The sequence below is a fragment of the Triticum dicoccoides genome, chromosome 6B (genome assembly GCF_002162155.2).
Source record: "Triticum dicoccoides isolate Atlit2015 ecotype Zavitan chromosome 6B, WEW_v2.0, whole genome shotgun sequence".
In the NCBI taxonomy this organism is placed as follows: domain Eukaryota; kingdom Viridiplantae; phylum Streptophyta; class Magnoliopsida; order Poales; family Poaceae; genus Triticum; species Triticum dicoccoides.
In genome coordinates, this window is record NC_041391.1 from 320,885,913 (window position 1) to 320,898,038 (window position 12,126).

Genomic DNA, 12,126 nt, shown 5'->3' on the forward strand with positions numbered 1-12,126 from the left:
TCGGTGACGATGATGATCATGGAGCCCCGAAGATGGAGATCAAAAGGAGCAATAAAATATTGGCCATATCATGTCACTTTTTGATTGCATGTGATGTTTATCATGTTTATGCATCTTATTTGCTTAGAACGACGATAGTAAATAAGATGATCCCTCATTAAAATTTGAAGAAAGTGTTCCCCCTAACTGTGCACCGTTGCGAAAGTTCGTCATTTCCAAGCACCACGTGATGATCGGGTGTGATAGATTCTTACGTTCACATACAACGGGTGTAAGCCAGATTTACACACGCGAAACACTTAGGTTGACTTGACGAGCCTAGCATGTACAAACATGGCCTCGGAACACAAGAGACCGAAAGGTCGAGCATGAGTCGTATAGTAGATATGATCAACATGAAGATGTTCACCGATGATGACTAGTCCGTCTCACGTGATGATCGGACACGGCCTAGTTGACTCGGATCATGTAATCACTTAGATGACTAGAGGGATGTCTATCTGAGTGGGAGTTCATAAGATGAACTTAATTATCCTGAACATAGTCAAAAGATCTTTGCAAATTATGTCGTAAGCTCGCGCTTTAGTTCCACTGTTTAGATATGTTCCTAGAGAAAATATAGTTGAAAGTTGACAGTAGCGATTATGCGGACAGTAGAAAGCTTATGTCCTTAATGCACCGCTCAGTGTGCTGAACCCCAAACGTCGTTTGTGGATGTTGTGAACATCGGACATACACGTTTTGATAACTATGTGATAGTTCAGTTAAACGGTTTAGAGTTGAGGCACCAAAGACGTTTTCGAAACGTCGCGGAACATATGAGATGTTTTCGAGGGCTGAAATTGGGATTTCAGGCTCGTGCCCACGTCAAGAGGTATAAGACCTCCGACAATTTTCTTAGCCTGCAAACTAAGGGAGAAAAGCTCAATCGTTGAGCTTGTACTCAGATTGTCTGAGTGCAACAATCACTTGAATCGAGTGGGAGTTGATCTTCCAGATGAGATAGTGATGTTTCTCCAAATTCATTGCCACCAAGCTGCTAGAGCTTCATGATGAACTATAACATATCAAGGATAGATATGATGATCCTTGAGGTATTCACGATGTTTGACACCGCGAAAGTAGAAATCAAGAAGGAGCATCAATTGTTGATGGTTGGTGAAACCACTAGTTTCAAGAAGGGATGGGCAAGAAGGGATACTTCATGAAACGGCAAATCAGCTGCTGCTCTAGTGAAGAAACCCAAGGTTGAACCCAAACCCGAGACTAAGTGCTTCTGTGATAAGGGGAATAGTCACTAGAGCGGAATTACCCTAGATACTTGGTAGATGAGAAGGCTGGCAAGGTCGATAGAAGTATATTGGATATACATTATGTTAATGTGTACTTTACTAGTACTCCTAGTAGCACCAGGGTATTAGATACCGGTTCGGTTGCTAAGTGTTAGTAACTCGAAATAAAAGAGCTACGGAATAAACGGAGACTAGCTAAAGGTGAGCTGACGATATGTGTTGGAAGTATTTCCAAGTTTGATGTGATCAAGCATCGCACGCTCCCTCTACCATCAAGATTAGTATTAAACCTGAATAATTGTCATTTGGTGTTTGCGTTGAGCATAGACATGATTGGATTATGTCTATCGCAATACGGTTATTCATTTAAGGAGAATAATGGTTACTCTGTTTATTTGAATAATACCTTCAATGGTCTTGCACCTGAAACGAATGGTTTATTGAATCTCGATCGTAGTGATACACATTTTCATGCCAAAAGATATAAGATAGTAATGATAGTACCACTTACTTGTGGCACTGCCATGTAAGTCATATTGGTATAAAACGCATGAAGAAGCTCCATGTTGATGGATCTTTGGACTCGCTCGTTTTTGAAAAAAATTAAGACATGCGAACCATGTCTATTGGTGTATACGCATGAAGAAACTCCATGCAGATGGATCATTTGGACTCACTTGATTTTGAATCACTTGAGATATGCAAATCATACCACATGGGCAAGATGACTGAAAAGGCTCGGTTTCAGTAAGATGGAACAAGATATCAACTTGTTGGAAGTAACACATTTTGATGTGTGCAGTCCAATGAGTGCTGAGGCATGCAGTGAACATCGTTATGTTCTTACTTCACAGATGATTCGAGTAGATGTTGAGTATATTTACTTGATGAAACAAAAGTCTGAATTATTGAATGGTTCAAGTAATTTCAGAGTGAAGTTGAAGATCATCGTGACAAGAGGATAAAATGTCTATGATATGATCATAGAGATGAGTATCTGAGTTACGAGCTTTGGCACGCAATTAAGACATTGTGGAAATTGTTTCACAATTAATACCTCCTGGAACACCATAGTGTGATGGTGTGTCCGAACATCATAGTTGCACCCTATTGGATATGGTGCGCACCATGATGTCTCTTATCGAATTACCACTATCGTTCATGGGTTAGGCATTAGAGACAACCGCACTCACTTTAATGGGGCACCACGTAATTCCGTTGAGATGACACCGTTTGAACTGTGGTTTGGAGAAACCTAAGTTGTCGTTTCTTAAAAGTTTGGGGCTGCAACGCTTATGTGAAAAAGTTTCAGGTTTATAAGCTCGAACCCAAAGCGGATAAAATGCATCTTCATAGGACACCCAAAACAGTTGGGTATACCTCCTAATTCAGATCCGAAAGCAATAGGGATTGTTTCTTGAATCGGGTCCTTTCTCGAGGAAAAGTTTGTCTCGGAAAGTTGAGTGGGAGCATGGTGGAGACTTGATGAGGTTATTGAACCGTCACTTCAATTAGTGTGTAGCAAGGCACAGGAAGTTGTTCCTGTGGCGCCCACACCAATTGAAGTAGAAGCTTATGATAATGATCATGAAGTTTTGGATCAAGTCACTACCGTACCTCGTAGGGTGACAAGGATGCGTACTACTTCAAAGTGGTATAGTAATCCTGTCTTGAAGGTCATGTTGCTAGACAACAATGAACCTACGAGCTATGGAGAAGCGATGGTGGGCCCATATTCTGACAAATGGTTAGAAGCCATGAAATCCGAGATAGGATCCATGTATCAGAACAAAGCATGGACTTTGGTGGACTTGCCCGATGATCAGCAAGCCATTGAGATAAATGGTTCTTTAAGAAGAAGACGGACGTGGATGGTAATGTCACCATCTATGAAGCTCGACTTGTGGCGAAGAGTTTTTCACAAGTTCAAGGAGTTGACTACGATGAGATTTTCTCATCCGTAGCGATGCTTAAAGTCCGTCGGAATCATGTTAGCATTAGCTGCATTTATGAAATCTGGCAGATGGATGTCAAAACGAGTTTCCTTACCAGTTTTCGTAAAGGAAAGGTTGTATGTGATACAATCAAAAAGGTTTTGTCGATCCTAAGGATGCTAAAAGGTATGCTAGCTCCAGCGATCCTTCCATGGACTGGAGTAAGCATCTCGGAGTTGGAATATGCACTTTGATAAGATGATCAAAGATTTTTTGTTTATACAAAGTTTATGAGAAACTTGTATTTCCAAAGAAGTGAGTGGGAGCACTATAGAATTTCTGATAAGTATATGTTGTAAACATATTGTTGATCAGAAATGATGTAGAATTTCTAGAAAGCATATAGGGTTATTTGAAAAGTGTTTTTCAATGGAAAACCTGGATTAGGCTACTTGAACAATAAGCATCAAGATCTATAAGATAGATCAAAATGCTTAATAGTACTTTCAAATGAGCACATACCTTGACATGATCTTGAAGGTGTTCAAGATGGATCAGTCAAAGAAGGAGTTCTTGCCTGAGTTGTAAGGTATGATGTTAAGACTTAAAGCTCGACCACGGCAGAAGAAAGAGGAAGGATGAAGGTTGTCCCCTATGCTTTTGTCATAGGCTCTATACTGTATGCCATGCTGAGTACCGCACCTGATGTGTGCCTTGCCACATGTCTGGCAAGAGGGTACAAAGGTGATCAAGGAGTGGATCACTAGATGGCGGTCAAAATTATCCTTAGAGGAATAAGGATATGTTTCTCGGTTATGGAGGTGATAAAGAGTTCGACGTAAACAGTTACGTCGATGCAAGCTTTAACACCTATCCGAATGACTCTAAGTAGCAAACCGGATAAATATAGTGGAGCAACCATTTGGAATAGCTCCAAGTGGAGCGTGGAAGCAGCATTTACAATATGACCTAGAGATTTGCGAAGTACATACGGATCTGAATATTGCAGGCCCGTTGACTAAAACCTCTCTTACAAGCAAAACATGATCAAACCCCAAAACTCATTGAGTCTTAATCACATGATGATGTGAACTAGTTTAGTGACACTAGTAAACTCTTGGGTGTTGGTCACATGATGATGTGACCTGTGAGTGTTAATCACATGGCGATGTGAACTAGATTATTGACTCTAGTGCAAGTGGGAGACTGTTGGAAATATGCCCTAGAGGCAATAATAAATTAGTTATTATTACTATATTTCCTTGTTCATGATAATCGTTTATTATCCATGCTATAATTGTATTGATAGGAAACTCAGATACATGTGTGGATACATAGACAACACCATGTCCCTAGTAAGCCTCTAATTGACTAGCTCGTTGATCAATAGATGGTTACGGTTTCCTGACCATGGACATTGGATGTCGTTGATAACGGGATCACATCATTAGGAGAATGATGTGATGGACAAGACCCAATCCTAAGCCTAGCACAAAGATCGTAGTTCATATGCTAAAGCTTTTCTAATGTCAAGTATCATTTCCTTAGACCATGAGATTGTGCAACTCCCGGATACCGTAGGAATGCTTTGGGTGTACCAAATGTCACAACATAACTGGGTGGCTATAAAGGTGCACTACAGGTATCCCCGAAAGTGTCTGTTGGGTTGGCACGAATCGAGACTGGGATTTGTCACTCCGGTAAACGATGAGGTATCTCTGGGCCCACTCGGTAGGACATCACCATAATGTGCACAAAGTGACCAAGGGGTTGATCACGGGATGATGTGTTACAGAATGAGTAAAGAGAATTGCCGGTAACGAGATTGAACAAGGTATCGGTATACCGATGATCGAATCTTGGGCAAGTACTATACCGCTAGACAAAGGGAATTGTATACGGGATCGATTGAGTCCTTGACATCATGGTTCATCCGATGAGATCATCGTGGAACATGTGGGAGCCAACATGGGTATCCAGATCCCGCTGTTGGTTATTGGCCGGAGAACGTCTCGGTCATGTCTGCATGGTTCCCGAACCCGTAGGGTCTACACACTTAAGGTTCGATGACGCTAGGGTTATAAAGGAAGTTTGTATGTGGTTACCGAATGTTGTTCGGAGTCCCGGATGATATCTCGGACGTCACGAGGAGTTCCGGAATGGTCCGGCGGTAAAGATTTATATATGGGAAGTCCTGTTTTGGTCACTGGAAAAGTTTCGGGTTTTATCGGTAATGTACCGGGACCACCGGGAGGGTCCCGGGGGTCCACCAAGTGGGGCCACCATCCCCGGAGGGCTGCATGGGCCAAGTGTGGGAGGGGACTAGCCCCATGTGGGCTGGTTCGCCCCCCCCCCCCACAAGGGCCCAAGGCGCCTAGGGTTTGGGGGAGGGGGCGCACCCACCTAACTTGGGGGGCAAGTTTCCCCTCTCCCCCCCTTGGCCGCACCCTAGATGGGTTTGGGCTGGCCGCCGCCCCTAGGGGTGGAACCCTAGGTGGGGGCGCAGCCCTCCCTCTCCCCCTATATATACTTGAGGGTTTTGGGGCTGCCAACACATGAGTTTCACCTCTCCCTGGCGCAGCCCTACCTCTCTCCCTCCTCCTCTCCCGTGGTGCTTGGCGAAGCCCTGCAGGATTGCCACGCTCCTCCATCACCACCACGTCGTTGTGCTGCTGCTGGAAGGAGTCTTCCTCAACCTCTCCCTCTCTCCTTGCTAGATCAAGGCATGGGAGACATCACCGAGCTGCACGTGTGTTGAACGCGGAGGTGCCGTCCGTTCGGCACTAGGATCTCCGGTGATTTGGATCACGACGAGTACGACTCCTTCAATCCCGTTCTCTTGAACGCTTCCGCTTAGAGATCTACAAGGGTATGTAGATGCACTCTCCTTCCCCTCATTGCTGGTTTCTCCATAGATAGATCTTGGTGACACGTAGGAAAATTTTGAATTTCTACTACGTTCCCCAACAATCCCAGGTTCCCAACACTAAAATACACTATATTCAACACCAAAACAATATTGGACAGATATGTTACCTTGATTGCTCGCCTTTGAATCCTCGTATAATGACAAAAGAAATAGGGCAACAAGACAAATTGTGTAACAAGTTCCACAAAACACAAATAAGCATAGTTTTTGCAAACATAGTGCTATCTATAGGTCCGATTTATCGGTAGATTCCCAATAAATCGCTTGTCAGAGCCATAAATTGGGCCAAAAGATAAAGAGTGAAGATAAGGCATAATCTTATCGATCAACCCCCGAGTAGCGATAAATCGGAAGATTAATCGCTGAATCGGAAGATTTTTTGAACAGTGGATTTTGGTAATAAGCAAACAGAGAATTGGTCAAACAAACTCGGTGGGACCGATTGCGTATTCCGGTGGGACCGAAATTTTTGCAACAAGCAACAGGTAGTTTGCAAGCCCATCTCAGTGAGACCGAGATCCCATCGGTGAGACCGAACTGATTATGGTTTGGCTATGGCTATGTCAAATGAACTCGGTGGCGTCGGATAGATCAAATCGGTGGATTCGAGTTTGACTTTTAGGTTTAGGACATATGTCGAAATGAGAAAGTGGCTGAGGGTTTTGGAGCATATCATTAAGCACTTTGAGCAAGCAAGTCATTAGGCAACACCTCGTCCCCTTTTAATAGTATTGGCTTTCCTATGGACTCAATGTTATCTTGGATCACTTAAATGAAAATGTAGAGTCTTGAGCTTATGCCAAATTTTGTACTTAGCATCTTGAAGGGGTTCCACATCCTCTTGTCCATACCACTCCAATGTTGAACTTGTATGAAATATACTAGGTGAAAATATTAGTCTGGCATTAATTACCAAAATCACCCAGGGAGGACTTGTGCTTTCAATCTCCCCCTTTTTGGTAATTGATGACAACATACATCAAAGCTTTAGATAAAGATATGAAGAAAATAGCAAGTAAAACTTTGGAAGGACATGCAACATGCATTGACTCCCCCTACATGTATACTATCATGTGATGATAGATCATAAGAGTATGGGAATGCATAAGCATGACAGAGCAAGCAATGAGTTACATGTTTCTTGGCTATATGCATCAGAGCAAATGGTGTAGATACTGGAAGTATACCTTCATGTTCATGAGTCTCTTTTGCAAACAAATATATACCACAGCAAGAGATCTTCATGCACAGGAGTGTGATGCATATCCTTACCTTGTGGTCTTGAGCTAGCTTTGGAAGAGATGAACCTAAGTAAACAAGGTTAGATAACACAAGAACATCTACTAGACAGAGCAAGAACAAGAGATCACAAGAATACCAAGATTGAGATGACATGTAGAGAGTGAGTACTAGGTACTCTAGTTGGTGATAGACATGTTCCCAAGAGTAAAGATATGCCATGAATTCGAAAGATTTTCTTCCCTTAGGTGTCTTTCTCCCCCTGAATCTGACAATGGATACTGGGAGAAGATAGGGTAATAGAAAATCAGAGCAAACAAGAAATAAAACAGAGCAAAATAATTATAACATATACTAACATGTCTTTCCCCTCTTGAAGACATGAGACAACTTTCCTCTCAAGAATAACAAGCATTAGGAGAAGCTTTAGGTGTGCATTCTCTCTTATGTGATAAGCTTTGATGTGCTCTCTCTCCCCCTTTGACATCAATTTCCGAGAAGGGATCTTCTGGAGCATGAGTCAAGTTGGTTTGGTCCTTGAGTCACATTACAAAGCAACATGTAACATAGGATGCTGGTAGAGGACAAGTATCATTGGGTGGAGCTGGGACAAATGTGCAGGATGCAAGTGTCATAGTATTTAGCTCAGCATTAATATCGGTAACACCGAGTTGTTATTTTCGATGGCACTGAGATGGTTCGGTTTAGCCGAAGAAAACAAATCGGTGAGGCCGAGTTCAATCCAGAGAGAAAACACTTGTCACCTCAGCTCACCTAGACCAATAACATCTCACAAAGATTTGCAAGAAATTAACTAAAGGATTTGCAATGAATTGGATGGAGGAACTGCAGAGCAAAACAAAGAAAGGAAAAGAAAAGAAATCTAGATGAAGTTTTCTTTAAAGGGGAACTAGCATGCAAAAGACAAATGCAAGAACACAAAGAACATCATCTAGAATTGGTCGGAGACAAAGTCACCTATGTTAGAGTATATTGACATAGGAGTCAAGTGAAGACACTTGATCATAGGTCATACTCATCGTTTAAGCTCAAAATGGGGTTGCCATTTTTCATTTAAGCATTTGATGTACTCTGATCTTGTTGAGTTGCTTTGACCCATGTCTTGGGGTAAAGCTTCTCTAAGATGGAATGACATACCTTGGTGGTGGTGTTGATCTTAATCATGTAGTTGAATTTGTGTTGGGTGCTCAAAGTTGATGTAGTTCATCAAGAGTTGGGAGCACCACTTGTAGTTGGAGTTCATCTACCTACATGGGTTAGTCTTGCAAGGAAGAGCACTTGTGTATCCAAAATGACAATCATGAAATTTGATATAACAAAATTGTCAAAGGATATATTGAAAGGATTCGTGCTTCCTTGTCTTCAACCACCATATTGTAGAGACTTGGAGATGTAGAGATTGCTTAGAATGTGATTGAGTTGCAATCTCATAGAGTTAGGCTCATCCAAGTACCTACAAGGGTTAGATAGCATGCAAGAGTACAAGAATATCCAAGACATATGATCATCATCATAAGAGACATGTCAAGGATTAGTCATAGAAAGGCGCATGCCTTGCATGCATTCAAATGGAGTTTCTACTCCAAATTTGAGGGATCAATGATGTTCAATTCACCTCTCAACCGGCAAAATTCTTTCTCATCAAGTGGTTTGGTGAATATATCCGCCAATTGATTATCGGTACGAACATGCTTAAGTTTGATATCTCCCTTATCAACATGATCTCGAATGAAATAATGACGAACTTCAATATGCTTAGTTCGAGAATGTTGCACGGGATTATGAGCAATCTTAATAGCACTCTCATTGTCACAAAGCAATTGAACATGTTTCACATATATCCCATAATCTTTAAGAGTTTGGCTCATCCAAAGTAATTGAGCACAACATGAACCAGCGACAATGTATTCTTCTTCGGTGGTGGATAAGGATACCGAGTTTTGTTTCTTGGAGGACCAAGACACAAGAGATCTACTAAGAAATTAAAAAGTACCCAAAGTGGAATTTCTATCAACCTTGTCATCGGCATAGTATGAATTTGAGTAGCCAACAATATCAAAAGAAGACCTCTTAGGATACCAAATGCCAAAATTTGGTGTATGAATTAAGTATCTCACTATCCTTTTCACAGCCTTAAGATGACATTCTTTGGGGGGCGCTTGATATCATGCACATGCACACACTTAGCATGATATTGGGACGGGAGGCACATAGATATAACAATGAACCAATCATAGAGCGGTAAACCTTTTGGTCAACCGGTTTGCCATCCTTTGTCAAGTCAAGATGTCCAGTAGTAGGCTTGGGGTACTCATACCTTTGCATTCTTGCATGTTGAACTTCTTGAATAAGTCCTTGGTGTACTTTGTTATAGAGATAAAGGTTCCCTCCTTAGTTTGCTTGATTTCCAAACCAAGAAATAACTTGAGTTCACTCATCATAGAAAGCTCAAACTTCTCTGACATTAGCTTTCCAAACTTTTCACTAAAATGAGGGTTAGTTGAACCAAATATGATATAATCAACATAAATTTGGCACACAAATAATTCTCCATTAACCCTTTTACTAAAGAGTGTAGAATCAATTTTACCAATCTCATAGTCTTTTTGAATAAGAAATTTAGTCAAGCATTTATACCAAGCTCTAAGAGCTTGTTTAAGACCATATAGAGCTTTGTGGAGTTTGTAAACATGGTCGGGTTTGTTAGGATTAACAAAGTCGGGAGGTTGTTTAACATAAACTTCCTCCTCAATTTCATCATTAAGAAAAGCACTTTTGTTGTCCATTTGATATAAGGTAATGTCATGATGATTGGCATAAGCAAGTAAGATGCGAATGGACTCAAGTCTAGCAATGGGGGCATATGTCTCACTGTAGTCCATACCTCCGACTTGAGTGTAGCCTTGAGCAATGAGATGAGCCTTGTTGCGTACAACTTGTCCATCTTCATCTTGCTTGTTCTGAAACACCCATTTGGTTCCAATGACATTGTGCTTCTCATCGGGCTTTTCAGCCAACGTCCACACTTGGTTCCTCTCAAAGTTGTGTAGCTCTTTGTGCATGGCATTTATCCAATCCGCATCTTCCAATGCTTCTTCAACCTTCATAGGTTCAATGCTCGAAATGAATGAGTAATGTTCACAAAAGTTAGCCAAATGAGTTTTAGAGCGAGTAATTCTCCCAGCTTGAATATCATCAAAGATTTTTTTGACGGGATGATCTCTTGAGACTCTTGCTCGAACTCGTGAGAGCTGTTGTTTGGGTCGGGGTGGAACATCCTCTTCATTGTCTTGTTCTTCCTCTTGTCTTTCTTCGTTGTTGTTGGCGTTGTTGTTCTTCCGTGGGGTGGAGAAGGGGGTCATCAAGGTTCATCTTGTTGTACATCCTCGTTCTCATCGTCTTGATGTGTCCCACTCGTGGATGCCTCCAAGTCAACTTATGGTTTACCTTGTCGTGAAGTTGAGGCTTCCACTTGGACGGACGAGGTACTCTCCTTCACCTCCGTTGGGCGAATCTTGCCAATAAACAAGTCTTGGATTGCTTTCGAAGGATCTTTGTCACCTACATCAATTGGCAATTGCTCTACTTGCGAGCCGTTAGATTCATCAAACTTCACATCTACCGTCTATTCAACCTTTCGGGTGAAATTGTTGTAGACACGGTAAGTGTGAGAGCTTGAGCCATAACCTAGTAGGAAACCTTCATGAGTTTTAGGAGCAAATTTCGAACGATGATGCTTATCAAGAATATAACACTTTGAGCCGAATACTCGAAAGTATCCAACTTGGGGTTTGTTACTGAAGAGAAGCTCGTATTCCGTCTTGCGAAGTAGCTTGTGAAGATATAGACGATTCGTTGCATGACAAGCTGTCTCAACCGCTTCAGCCCAAAAGTGTTTTGGCGTCTTGTACTCATCAAGCATTGTTCTTGCCATTTCTATGAGCTCCGGTTCTTCCTCTCAACATCTCTGTTTTGTTGAGGTGTGTACGTAGCCGAGAACTCATGTGAAATCCCTTCTTCATCAAGAAAGATGTCCACATTGACGTTCTTGAACTCTGTTCCGTTGTCGCGGCGAACGTTCTTGATCTTCACTTCAAATTGGTTTTGGGCCTTCCCAGCGAAGTGTTTGAAGATATTTTGGACCTGCAATTTATCATCAAGAAAGAACACCCACGTACATCTTGAAAAATCATCAACAATGACCAATCAAAACGAGTTACCACCGAGACTCTTGTAGGCATTGGGACCGAAAAGATCACTGTGAAGTAGCTCAAGCAGTCTCCTTGTGGTCAAGATGTTCTTCACGGGGTGATTTCCTCCAACCTGTTTTCCTGCTTGGCAAGCACTGCAAAGTCTATCCTTGTCAAATATGACATCTTTAACACCAAGGATATGATCACCTTTAATAAGCTTGTCAAGATTTCGCATGCCCACATGACCTAACCGTCTATGCCACAACCAGCCTTTAGAGGATTTAGTAATTAAGCAAGTTCTAGGTTGAGCCTTTTTAGTGAAATCAACAATGTATAGATCACCTCAACGTATGCCGGTAAAGACCACTTTATGATTATCTCTTCAAAACACTTGGCAATCTACTTCAGTAAATAGGACATTGAAACCGAAATCGGCTAGTATAGATACAGAAAGTAAATTGTAGCCAAGGGATTCAACGAGCATAAAATTTTGTATGAAGCTGTCATGTGAGATGGCC